This window comes from Phascolarctos cinereus, unplaced genomic scaffold (assembly GCF_003287225.1).
Source record: "Phascolarctos cinereus isolate Bilbo 61053 unplaced genomic scaffold, phaCin_HiC Scaffold_4;HRSCAF=312, whole genome shotgun sequence".
Lineage (NCBI taxonomy): Eukaryota > Metazoa > Chordata > Mammalia > Diprotodontia > Phascolarctidae > Phascolarctos > Phascolarctos cinereus.
In genome coordinates this window covers 113,174,312-113,187,430 of record NW_027555847.1, presented here as the reverse complement: position 1 = coordinate 113,187,430, position 13,119 = coordinate 113,174,312, and positions in this window count along the sequence as shown.

The window sequence follows — 13,119 nt, the reverse complement described above, 5'->3', positions numbered from 1 at the left end:
GGTAGTGAGAGATTGATTCTAAAGGAGGGAAAGATATGAGGTGTGGAAAAATTGTTGGACCTTTTGATGACCAAGAATCAGAGATCAATAAAACACTAATACTTATTGATTTATCAATACTTATTTCCCATCAATATTAAAATTGTATGAGAATAACATATACATGCATCAGAATTATTATAATGGCATTTGAAGGAAACATGTAAGCTTTTATAAGTAATATTATATAGTATAAATCTTTACCATCACACAATTCACTTAAAAATGAAGAGAATATAATATCTCACTATGCTTATAGTATCTTGATTATTTCCTTAAAAAATTATTCAGCAGAGCAAAACACCACTTGAAAGGTTGTTCCATCAGAAGGTATCTCCCATAGAAATGTCAGAATTATGCAAAAGTCCTTGAAAGATATAGTAACAGAGATAACTTAATTGTTGATCTTGTGATCATTAATATTATAAAACAGGAAGATGTCTGCTCACCAAAGGATTTTTCACTTTTGCCATGGAGTTGAACCAGCATAGGGTCCAAGTTGAAGAGACATTAGTTACAGTGAGATTTTCTATATGCTTCTTTTGAAGTTGTGCTGATTGCATCAAACCCAAGACTGATTCTGAAAAGTCTCTTAACTTATATTTATACATTTATGTTTATCTATGGATTAATTTCATATGAATAATACACACACAGAGGATCCCATGCCCTCAAGCCTATGATATAAAAGCATTAATAATTTTTTAAAAAATAGAAAAAAAACCAATAGAGATTATGTCAAATTTGTCTCCAGAAGATTGTTCCTCCATACTTGTATGGAGAGAGAGAGAGAAAAAGAGACAGAGATACAGAGATAGAGACAGACAGACACACAGAGAGACAGAAAGAGAAACAGAGAGAGAGCACACACAAGCACACAGCCTTTCTCTGGCTACTTGTCTAATTTCCACTCATATTTGTAGTATGGATTCCCAGAGGGTGGCTGACTCTTCTTACTCTACTCTGGGTACTGTAGATAATAATGAAGGGCTGGGAGTTGTAATACTGTAGGTCCTGAGCACCCACCAATATGTTCCCCTTTAACAATCAAAATCAAACTACATTAACTGTTAACAAAGGATTTATTGAGAAGATACAGGTATAGCAGTAATGAAAACATTCTTCCTGAATTGGGGCACATTTTCTCTCTTCACGAACAAACTCCCTGAAAAAGTGGGCTCAACAATGGCTACAATGGAAACAAGGCACAAATGTAGACAACACACATGTAACAAAGAGGTTAACTCTCAACTCCTGGTCCAGAAATTTTTTCTTTTCCTCCTGACGTTCTTTTCAGACGTTGCTTTCTGCTAGGCTCTGTAAGTCCATGCCTGGTCCTTTTCTCTTCAAAGGTCTTATTCCCTCAAGTGGCTGCCATTTCGGGGTGACTAGCTTTCCATATCTATCTGCAAACATATAATCTGTTGATGTCCACTGCAACCTTAGTGGCCACTACTATTGCTTCTTATGGATTATGCTACTAATTCTAACTGCTAGTGGGTCCTCTGGTGTCTTTGATGTGTCACTGGGACTCATAAAGTTGCTGCCTAGACAATTCCATCTATGGATATTCTTTCTCTTAAGATGAGGAAAGAATAAATACGAAAGAAACAGAGCTCCATGTGCTCACAGACATATGGCAGTTGGGCAGAGTAGTGTATCTTGATGCCCCTCCCTCGCCCAACAGCTCACAGTGGTTCTTACCTCCCTTCATACCCGGAAGAAAAAGAAAACAAGTATGGTTGGGTCATCTCCTTTGTATTTGAACTCAGTTCTGGCTCAGCACTTCCTGACTCATTGGTTTTTCTGGCACTGAGCCTTCGAAAAGATATTTCATCATCTCACATTACCAGCCCTTTGTACTTCCAAAATTCCACATGTTGGATTAGAACCAGAAAGCCCAATGACATGGGCCTACAGGTGAAGAGGAGGAGGAGAGCAATCTCTGTTGTCTTTGGGAAATAATCACAAAGTTCCAACAAGTGTCCTATGAAATAAAGGCCAATTGTTTTAGTATCCTTCTTCTTGTGTCACTGCATGTAAGTCACAGAACACAACATTCTCTAAAGAATTAAAGTTGAGGCTGTGTGACCCTGGGCAAGTCACTTAACCCCATTGCCTAGCCAAAAAAAAAAAGAATTAAAGTTGAGGCTAGCCCAAAAAGGGATGGACACATGCATGATAGCTGTGAGCAGCCTGAAACACATTGTAAACAAAGAATTATGAAGACAAATATTAAAAATGCTGTCAAATTAACATTAAAAAATAAAATGGGAGGCAGATAGGTGACCCAGTGGATAGAGCACCAGCCCTGAAGTTAGGAGGACCTGAGTTCAAATCCAGCCTCAGACCAAACACTTGCCACTTGCTAGCTGTGTGACCCTGGGCAAGTCACTTAATCCCAATTGCCTAAAAAAAAGGGGGTTGGTAATATAATAAAAGTGAGGGATAACTAATAGTGAGCATCCATGCTACATTAGGATATTTGGCATGTCAAAAGAATTGTAGAAAAATTTGTAGGTCATTGGGTGGATACCTTGTTATGAACTTATAGGAGGATATGAATAAGACTCATACTGGATGGACAGGCATAGAGAGGGTGCTCTTGATATCACTGGAAGGAACACCATAATTTAATCAATCACAGATCCATATGAGTATTTGAGTGACTATCCATGCAATTTATCTGTAGGCTTGTGTATACATATAAAATTAGATTAAGAGACACCCAAATACCTTCACGTTCAATATTCTTCTGCTTCCATCTTTGAAAATAAACATTTTTACCTCGACTATTAGTATTTTTTAAAAGAGTGGATACCCACAGAAATAGGTATTACAGCTGTATTAATAAATCTGCCTGCCACTGGCAATTTAAACTGGCCATAGTTTTGGAAATACCCTACCTACATCACTCAAACCTGCTTCTGGCTATCTCCATTTTTAATCTGTTGACTTTCCAACTCTCAAATGGCTTTCAGTGCCAGCAGCTGAGTCTTCTGACTGCAATGTCCCCAACCATTAATTGCCTTATGAAGAAGGTATTACCCTGTTCTCAGCTGCCAGGGAGGTTTTTCAGAAGACAGCTATTGTACTGCTTTTCACTTAACAGGTATGAAGGAGCAATTTCATGAGACAAACTTGATGTAATTCCCCAGTGTGTTTATCTTCTTTCATTAATGCCTTTATATCATAGACTTGAGGGCAAGTATATCCTATACTACTGCTGAGAGAGGAATTGTAGGAAACCTTTAAGCTTTCTTGGACCAAAGAGAACATAAAAATGGATTAATAGGGACATTTATTTCCTCCATGAACTCCAGATTTTGAGGAAAAATGGGTTGTTGGATCAATAACTCAGAGACTAAAGCTGACATAATTGAATAGCAATCCATCCTCACTAGCACATTATTCTATAACATGACCTAAAGGAGATAGCCATGTGAAGAAAGGCAATGTGAATCTCATTAAGGAAAATGAAGCATTAAAATCTGAGGTGAACCAGTAAAGAATTAAATTAGTTTGATGAACTTGTAATCTGCCTTGACTAAAGTTATTTGAAAATGGAGAACCAGAGCCCTAGGTTAGGGCTGATTGTAGCCATCCTTATATAATAATCATATGGGTAAGCAACTGAGAAGTATACACATGCCCTCAAAAAAAAAAAGGTTTAAAGTTTAGATCAAAATCGAAATGGTCAGTTTCTTGGTTTTATATTTCTTCTTTCTGCATGATAGTAGTTGAGAATATGATGCATCATATTATAGTAACATCATTCACAGCATTTCTGGCTGACAGCCACTGTTGGGGCACTTATGAGTAGATTTGTGTAATGGATATTTTGATTGGATATTCTAATTAATTTGAAAACATTATTTTCAGTTTGAAAGAGCTTAACATATTCAAATGAGAGATAAGACATTGAGGGCTTTCAACATTTCAGTCCGTGCAGTTGTTGCAGGTGGAAGAAAAATTAATTCCACGCAATTCTTAATTTTATCTCCGTTTTTCTATCGGATTAACAGAGGACAAGCACTTTCTCACGCTGTGTTGGTTGTCATCTAATTAAGGCACACAGCTCTCCACCTTTTTGGGATAGGTTGATGAAGTGTTTGGAGGGATCAGCAGAAAGGAAGTAATAGTGGTCAAATTTTACTGAGCTGTAATTTATCTACTATCACCTGCTAACAGCAATTACCTTAAAAAAGGAAAACAAGAAGTATGTGATTTTGTTTGTTACTCTTACAAAAATAATAAAATGAATATATTTAAGATATCTTTCATAATTCAATTCAACAAACGTTTATCATTCACCCATTACATACAAAGCCCTGCCTTAGATATTGGGGAAAATAGTAAAATTGAAATAAGACACAATCCCTGCCCTTATGGAGTTTATAGGCAGCAGACATAGAGAACAACACCAACAATACATGACACCAGCAATATGACTCGTCCAAGATTTCCGTGTGATAGAAAATTCCTTATCTGGAAAATTGTTCAGAAAACACAAATGACAGCTTTTCTGTAACTTAGTTGATAAGGCTGCTGGGGAAGGACCTAAAAGGTTAAGTGTCATGGCCACAAGCATCAGAAGCAGAATTTCAACCCGGTTCTTCCTTACTCCAAGTCCAACATGTTAACCACTATACTATGCTTGCCTCTTCATAACAAATAATACTATGGTCAATCAGTCAGTAAACATTGTTTCCACACCAATTATGGTTCATACACTGTGCTAGGAACTGGGGATTCAAATACATGAAATAGCAAGGCAAGAAACTAAGTGCTATGTAAATTTTGAACAGTGGATCACAATCTTTATCAACAGGGAAAGTCAGAGAAAACTTCCTGGAGGAGGTGACACATGAGTATTGCAAAGATTCAAAGTCTATATTCTATTATCTAAAAAAGCATGAACAGAAAAAAAATATTAATTTCACAACCTTTCCCAAGGAATAAGGAGTTGGATGTCGATCAGTACTTCATCATTTACACAAAGAGGTTATGATACATTTACTAGTAGTTTAAGGTTTGCAAAGTACTTTCTTCATGACAGATGATTTATTGAGATATTAATATAATAATAATAAGGTATTAATGCAGTAGTATTATCTCCATTTTACAAAAAGAAAAAAGAAAAGAAACTATTGTGTTTGGGAGGATAAGTGACATGAATCATGTTTTCTGGCTCTGAGATCAATATACTTCCCACTATGCTATACTCACAGTACACCTTATTTTTCTCTAGAAAAAGATTTAGAAGGCACCAATACAAAGTAGATCAGCCCAGTACAACCAATAATTCTTAGAATTGTAGAAAAATCATTGTCCAAAAATCACTATTACTCTTTTCCTCTTTCCAAAATTTGCTGTATATTATAACACCTTTGATCTGTTTGACATGCTCTCTACTGAAGCATCAGATGTAGTAATTTGGGTTGACACTGTCAATAATTGAAATATGATTGTAACTGAAGTTCATTACCAATTGCTCTGGATTATATTCAGTTAGTTTATTATGGGAGGAAAGAACAGATTTAGAAAATCAGAAAGAATAAACAATAGTTGCTTGATGCCAACAGAAGCAAAACAAATCTATTAAACAAACTAGTACAGAATGTGAGGGCTGTGCCCCTAGAGATCAAAATCAGAAATAACATACTAAGGAATATACAGTGCACAGTGAACTAACCATAGTTAAACAGAGAACACTTTTTTTCTCCTGATTTTTTCACCTTTTCTTCTTCTCTCTCTTTTCTTTCCCTCATTTCTGCTCCTCTCTTTCCTTATTTTTCAATCCCTTTCACTCTCTCCTTTTCTACTTCTCTACTTTCCTACTTTCTTCTCTTTCTCTCTTCCTTTCTTCTAGTGGCAGAAATATTCCTTTAGGTGGAAATATTACTGAGAAAGTTTTTAAAAAGGCAAATTGATAGATAGCTATGCAAATGGGCTAACTTGTTTCATAAAATACTTCACATTTTATAAAGTGATTTCTGAAAATGAAGGTAACATTTTGTGAACTCAGTTCCTAGGGCCTCAGCTACTGGAATGGAAAAATCCATGGAGGAAATACAAGACTGTTTACATAGGATGCACAATCATTAGGAGTTTAGGGATGAGATGAAGAGGAACATAGTGACAAACATATGTCAAAGACCAGAGAAATGGTAGAATTGACTTAAAAGTGACAAAGAGTAAACTTCAAGTGGCAAGGTTTTGTTTGAAAAGAATAGGAAGGAAAAGGGAAAAAAGGGTATATGCTTATACTTTGAAAAAAAAAAGATCTAGTGATTCATTATAACAGAGACACACAAAGGAGAATAATACCCAGTTGCCCACCACACCCTCATAATATGCCTGAGGACTACATAAATGGTAGGAAGACAGATTCAAATGCTATCTAAGAAGTGTACACAGCAAAACCTGTGTGCAAAACTTCCAGTTGTGTATGTTTAATTTGTTGCCTCCAAAGCAGCAAACAATAGTAAAGAGGGTCTGGAAGCAGAGTGTTAATGAGATTCAAAGAATCCAGATAGCATTGTGTGAATGCAGACAAAAGACAAACCCCAGTATCTCTGAATTTTAATCAGTCTGATCACAGTTTTGATGAATATGCCAAAGGGACTGTTCTTTGCTCTGTTTCTACAGTGAGTGAAAGGCAACAAAAGGAGCAGTTTTGAATCTCACACTTACTGACAGATGAGTCATGTGGGATTAATGTTTGAATTCGTTAATGTTAGAATTAGAGCTGGGGCCCATGTTTCTCTTGGTAGACACATTATCATCCCATAAGTGTGATATTTAGGAGCCTGATTGGTTAATTAACTAATCATTCCAGGTGGGCAAGGACCTGTGCATGTGCACACTGCATTCAAAAACAGATATATGCCTAGTATCACCATATGTGATATTTATCCAAGAAAAATATTGTGAATTAGTCTTTGCAGGATCTTAGACAAAGAAAGCATTAAAAGAAGGGCTATAATACACATTGCAGCTCCAAACACATAAAATGTTAGGCTACAGCCTTGACTGAACTGCTTGATTCTATAAGTGAGAATGAGTCTCGTGTATCACAAACAGTCAGCTCAATTTCCTGGAAATGGACTAGAGTACATATAACGACCTAATGTTTCACCTCCAAATTGCTCAGCAAGATCTCCGACTAATGACTGGTAGGGGAAAACCCAGGACCAGCCTATGAAGGGGTAGATGTACATGTGTGTTTATTAGCCTGTGCCTAAGCTACTATATGACAGACACAGATGTAAGATATTCTGGATTTGTCCTTGATTTTTTTTTCATATGACTCAGCTCTTTCTATCTATCTATCTAATTTGGACAGATGTATATTTCACAACAGCCAACCAGGTAAGTTGATACCGATGACAGTGTTGAACGTAGCAATAAAATGTTCTAGGGCTGGGTACAGAAGTGCATGAGATCATGTACAAAGTTTGTAGAGCGCTGGGGAGAACACACAACCCCATTTTGATTGCAGCTAGGTGGCTCAGTGGATACAGTGCCAGGACTACTTGTCTCAGTTCCTTATCTGTAAGATGAACAGGAGAAGGAATGGAAAACCACTTTAGTATCTTTGCCAAGAAAACTCCAAAAGGAGTCACGAAACAACTGAAATGACTGAACAAAAGTAATATTCTGATTTTCCTGAAACCCTGGATAAGTATAGGTTCTGCCCACAGCAAAGGAGGGAGTGTTTTGAGATAAGCCATTGCAGCTTTCATATTCTTATTATAACATGACTACTGCATAGAAAGCTATTTGATTACTGCTTATCCTTAGAACCCTTATTGTTACACACATTGAGAATATTCCAACATATTATCATTCTATCCTCCCCAAACTCTCTGCCCCTGCTATTTTCTCTAGCCTTAGAATTCAGCCCCAAAATCAGTCTGTGGACTTGTCAACAAACAATCTCAGAAGTCGTATGGTCTGAAATATACATGCATGAATAAGAATCCTTCCACAATGTAACTGATGAGTGGTCATGCAGCCTTTACTCACAGGTCTTTGGTAAGTGGTAATTCACCACTTCCCAAGAGAACTCATTCTGCTTTTGAACCAACTGAATTGTTGGGACCTGTTTTCTTAATTTGAGCCTCAATGTCCCTGTTTGTTACTTCTATCCATTTCTGCTAGTTCTATCCTCTGGAACCAAGAAGAAAAATCCAACATGATAGTCCTTCATATATTTGAAATCAGCTATCATGTCCTCCTTAAGTCATTTTTTCCCCTCTCTAAACTAAACATATCTAGTTCCTTTATTAGTGATTATCAACTTGGAGTTCATGAATTTATTTTCATTTATTTTATTTTTTAACATTTTGATAATAGCATTTCAACATAATCTGTTCCCTTTGTAGTCATATCTATTTTGTTTGATGCTTAAAAAAAACCCACATTATTCTGACAAGGGGACCATAGTCTTCACTGGACTGCCAAAGGGGTCCATCACACACACACACACACACACACACACACACACACACACACACACACAAACACTAAGAAACCCTAATAAACAAAAGGCTACTATAATCATTTATTACTGTGTCTTGTATGTCTACTCTGTTCCACTGATCCACCTTTCTATTTCTTAACTAGTACCAGATCATTTTGATAATTACAGCCTTATCATACAATTTAAGGTCTGGTGCTCCTAAACCTCCTTCCTTTACATTTTTTACCCTTTAATTCCTTAATATTCTTGACTTTTTGTTTTACCAAATGAATTTTTTTATTATTTCTTCTAGCTTAATAACTTTTTTTGGTAATTTAATTATGATGATATTGAATAAGTAGATTAGGTAAAATTGTCATTTTCATTATATTGGCTCTGCCCTCTCATGAACAATTAATATTTCTTCAATTACTAAATCAGATATTATTTGTATAAAAAGTGTTTTATAATTATATTCATGTAATTCCTGGGTTTGTCTTGGCAGGCATACTCCTAGTATTTTATGCTGTTTATAATTATTTTCAATGGAGTATCTCTTACTATCTCTTCTTGTATTGTTGGTGATATATAGAAATGCTAATGATTTATGTAAGTTTATTTTATATCCTGCTACTTTGCTAAAATTATTGTTTCATCTAGCTTTTTAATTGAAGTTTTAGGATTTAATTTCTTATTTTTCTAGTTTTTATTTGATTTGCATACCAAATTCATTGAACTGCTTTCTCTATTTTACTGATGTAATCATTTAGAAATATAAATTTTGCTCTGATTAGTATTTTTGCTGCATCTCATAGGTTTTCACATGTCTCATTATTCTCTTTAATAAAATTATTTAATATTTCTATGACTTGTTATTTAGCCTATTCATTCTTTAATATTAGGTTGTTTAGTCTCCAATTACTTTATACTCTGTGTTCCCGTTGTTCCTTATTCAATAGAATTTTTGTTGCATTATGATCTGAAAAAGATGCATTTAATATTTATGCTGTTTTCACATTTAACTATAAAGTTTTTATGCTCTAACATATGATCAATTTTTTTTAAAGGTATCATGTACCTCTGAGGAAAATGTATTTTCTTTTCTGTTCCCATTCAGTTTTTTTCCAGATATTTATCAATATTCTATTCATCTCCTTCACTTTTTTTTCCTTTTTGTTAGATTTATCTAGTTCTGAGAATGGAAGTTTAAATTCTCCTACTATTATTGTTTTGCTGTCTATTTCCACCTGTAATTCATTTAGCTTTTTCTTTAGATGTTTGGATGGTACAGCATTTGATGCATATAGGTTTAGTTTTGGTATTAGTTCATTATCTATGATACATTTTAATGTAATATAATTTTCCTGTTTGTCTCTTTATATTAAACCTATTTTAGCTTTAACTTTGTCTAATATCATGATTGCTATCATTCCTTTTTTTTTTTTGCATCAGCTAAAACAGAATAAATTATATTCCAGTCCTTTATTTTTTTCTGTATATGTATCTCTCATTTTTAAATGTGTTTCTTGTAAATAACATACTTTTGGATTCTGGTTTTTATTCCATTCTGCTTTACTTTTCTGTTTTATGACTGAGTTCATTCCATTCACATTCAAAGTTATAATTACTAGTTGTGTATATCCTCCATCATATTCTTCCTCACTTTTAATCCTTTTCTCCTCTTTTATAGTCTTCCTCCTCAATTGTCTAATTTACTTATAACTACTACCTCCCTAATTCACACCTCTTCAAAGAATTTCTTTCTTATCTTATCCCCTTGCCCTCCAGTTCCTTCATTTACCCACCCTTTTAAAAGTCTCTCCTTATCCTTACCCTCCTATTTCTTAATCTGCATACCCTCCTGAAAGTCACTCCCTTATCCTATCACTTCAATCTCCTATTTCCCAACAATTTGAGAAGACTTTTATATCCTTCTAGACATGTTATTCCATCCTTAACCTAGTTCTGATGAGAACAGGATTTTAGCACAACCAGCCCTCCACCCCTTTCTGCTTCTGCTGTAACAATTCTTTTATTCGTGACTCATTTTTATGAGATAATTGCTCCATTTTACTTCTCCCTACACAATTTTATTTTATTTATTTATTTTCAGTTTTCAACATTCACTTCCATGAGCTTTTGAATTTCAAATTTTCTCTTCTTCTCCCCTCTCCTCCTTCCCCAAGACAGTGTGTAATCTGATATAGGCTCTGCATATACATTCCTTTTAAATGTATTTTCACATTAGTCATGTTGTAAAGAAGAATTAGAACCAATAGGAGGAACCACAAGAAAGAAAAAAAAACAAAACAGAAGAGAAAAAAAGCAAATAGTATACTAAAATCTGCATTCGAACTCTGTAGTTCTTTCTCTGGAAGTGGATAGCATTTTCCATCACGCGTCTTTTGGAATTGTCTTAGATCATTTTATTGCTGAGAAGAGCTAAGACTATCAAAGCTGATCATCACACAATGATGCTGTTGCTGTGTACAATGTTCTTCTGATTCTGTTCACTTCACTCAGCATCAGTCCATACAAGTCTTTCCAGGTTTTTTTGAAGTCTGCTTGCTCATCATTTCTTATAGCACAATAGTGATTTAGAACATTTTTTTCATATAACTATAGATAGCTTTAATTTCTTCATCTGAAAACTGCCTGTTCATATCCTTTGCCATTTATTAATTGGGGAATGGCTTTTATTCTTATAAATTTAACTCAGTTCTCTATATATTTTACAAATGAGGCCCTTATCAGAGACACTGGTTGTAAAAATTCTTTCCCAGTTTTCTGCTTTCTTCCTAATCTTGGTTGCATTGGCTTTATTTGTGCAAAACATTTTCAATTTAATGTAATCAAAATTATCCATTTTGTATTTCATAATATCCTCTCTTTTTTGGTAAATTCTTCCGTTCTCCATAAATAATGATAGGTAAACTATTCCTTGCCTCTCTCAGCTTGCTTATAGTATCAGCCTTTTTATCTAAGTCATGTACCTATTTTGACTTTATTTTGGTACATGATGTAATTTGGTACAAGGTTTGGATTTTGGTCTATGCTTAGTTTCTGCTATACTCTTTTCCACTTTTCCCAGCAGTTTATGTGAAATAGTAAGTTCTTATCCCAGAAGCCAGGGTCTTTGGATTTATCAAACAGCAGATTGCTATAGTCATTGACTACTGTGTCTTGTTTACCTAACATAGTCTACTGATCCATCACTCTATTTTTTGGTGAGTACCAAGTAGTTTTGATGATTGCTGCTTTATAATACAATTTAAGGTCTGGTATGGCTAGGCCACATTCCCTAGCATTTCATTTCATTAATTCCCTTGATATTCTGGACCTTTTGTTCTTCCAGATGAATCTCATTATTATTTTTTCTAGCTCTATAAAATGATTTTGGTAGTTTGATTGATATTGTGCTGAATAAGTAAATCAGCTTAGGTAGAATTGTCATTTTTATTATATTAGCTCGACCTACTCATGAGCAATTGATGTTTTTCCAGTTACTTAGGTCTGACTTTATTTGTGTGAAAAAGTGTTTTGTAATTGTGCTCATATAGTTCCTGAGTTTGTTATGGCAGGTAGATGCCCAAATATTTTATAATGTCTACAGTAACTTTGAGTGGAATTTCTCTTTCTATTTCTTGCTGTTGGGCTTTGTTGGTAATATATAGAAATGTTGATGATTTAGGTGGGTTTATTTTATAACCTATAACTTTGCTAAAGTTGTTTATTATTTCAAGTTGTTTTTTACTTGATTCTCTAGGATTCTCTAAATATGTCATCATATCATATGCAAGAATGATAAGTTTGTTTCTTCTTTCCCTGTTCTAATACCTTCAATTTCTTTTTCTTCTCGTATTGCTAAGTACCATATTGAATAGCAGTTGTGATAATGGACATCTTTGTTTTACCCCTGATTTTATTGTAAATGCTTCCAGCTTATCTCCATTACATACAATGCTTGCCAAAGGTTTTAGGTAGATGCTACTTATCATTTAAAGGAAGACTACATTTATTCCTATGCTCTCTGTGGGTTAGGAATGGATGTTGTATTTTGTCAAAGACTTTTTCTGCATCTATTGAGATAATCATGTGGTTTCTGTTTGTTTTGTTGATGATATGATCAATTATGCTGATAGTTTTCCTATTATTGAACCAGCCCTGAATTCCTAGTATAAATCCCACCTTGTCATAGTGTATTATTCTTGTGATAAGTTGCTGTAATCTTTTTGCTAATATTTTACTTAAAATTTTTGCATCTATATTCATTAGGGAAATTGGTCTATAATTTTCTTTCTCTGTTTTGACTCTTCCTGGTTTAGGTATCAACACCATATTTGTATCATAAAAAGAATTTGGTAAGACTCCTTCTTCACCTATTTCCCCAAATAGTCTATATAGTATTGGAATTAATCGTTCTTTAAATGTTTGATAGAATTCACTGGTAAATCCATCTGGCCCTGGAGATTTTTTCCTAGGAATTCATTGATGGCTACTTTAATTTCTTTTTTTCTGAGATGAGGTTATTTAAGTCTTTCACTTCCTCTTATGTTAATCTGGTCAATTTATATTTTTTGTAAATATGTATCCATTTCACTAAGATTGTCCAA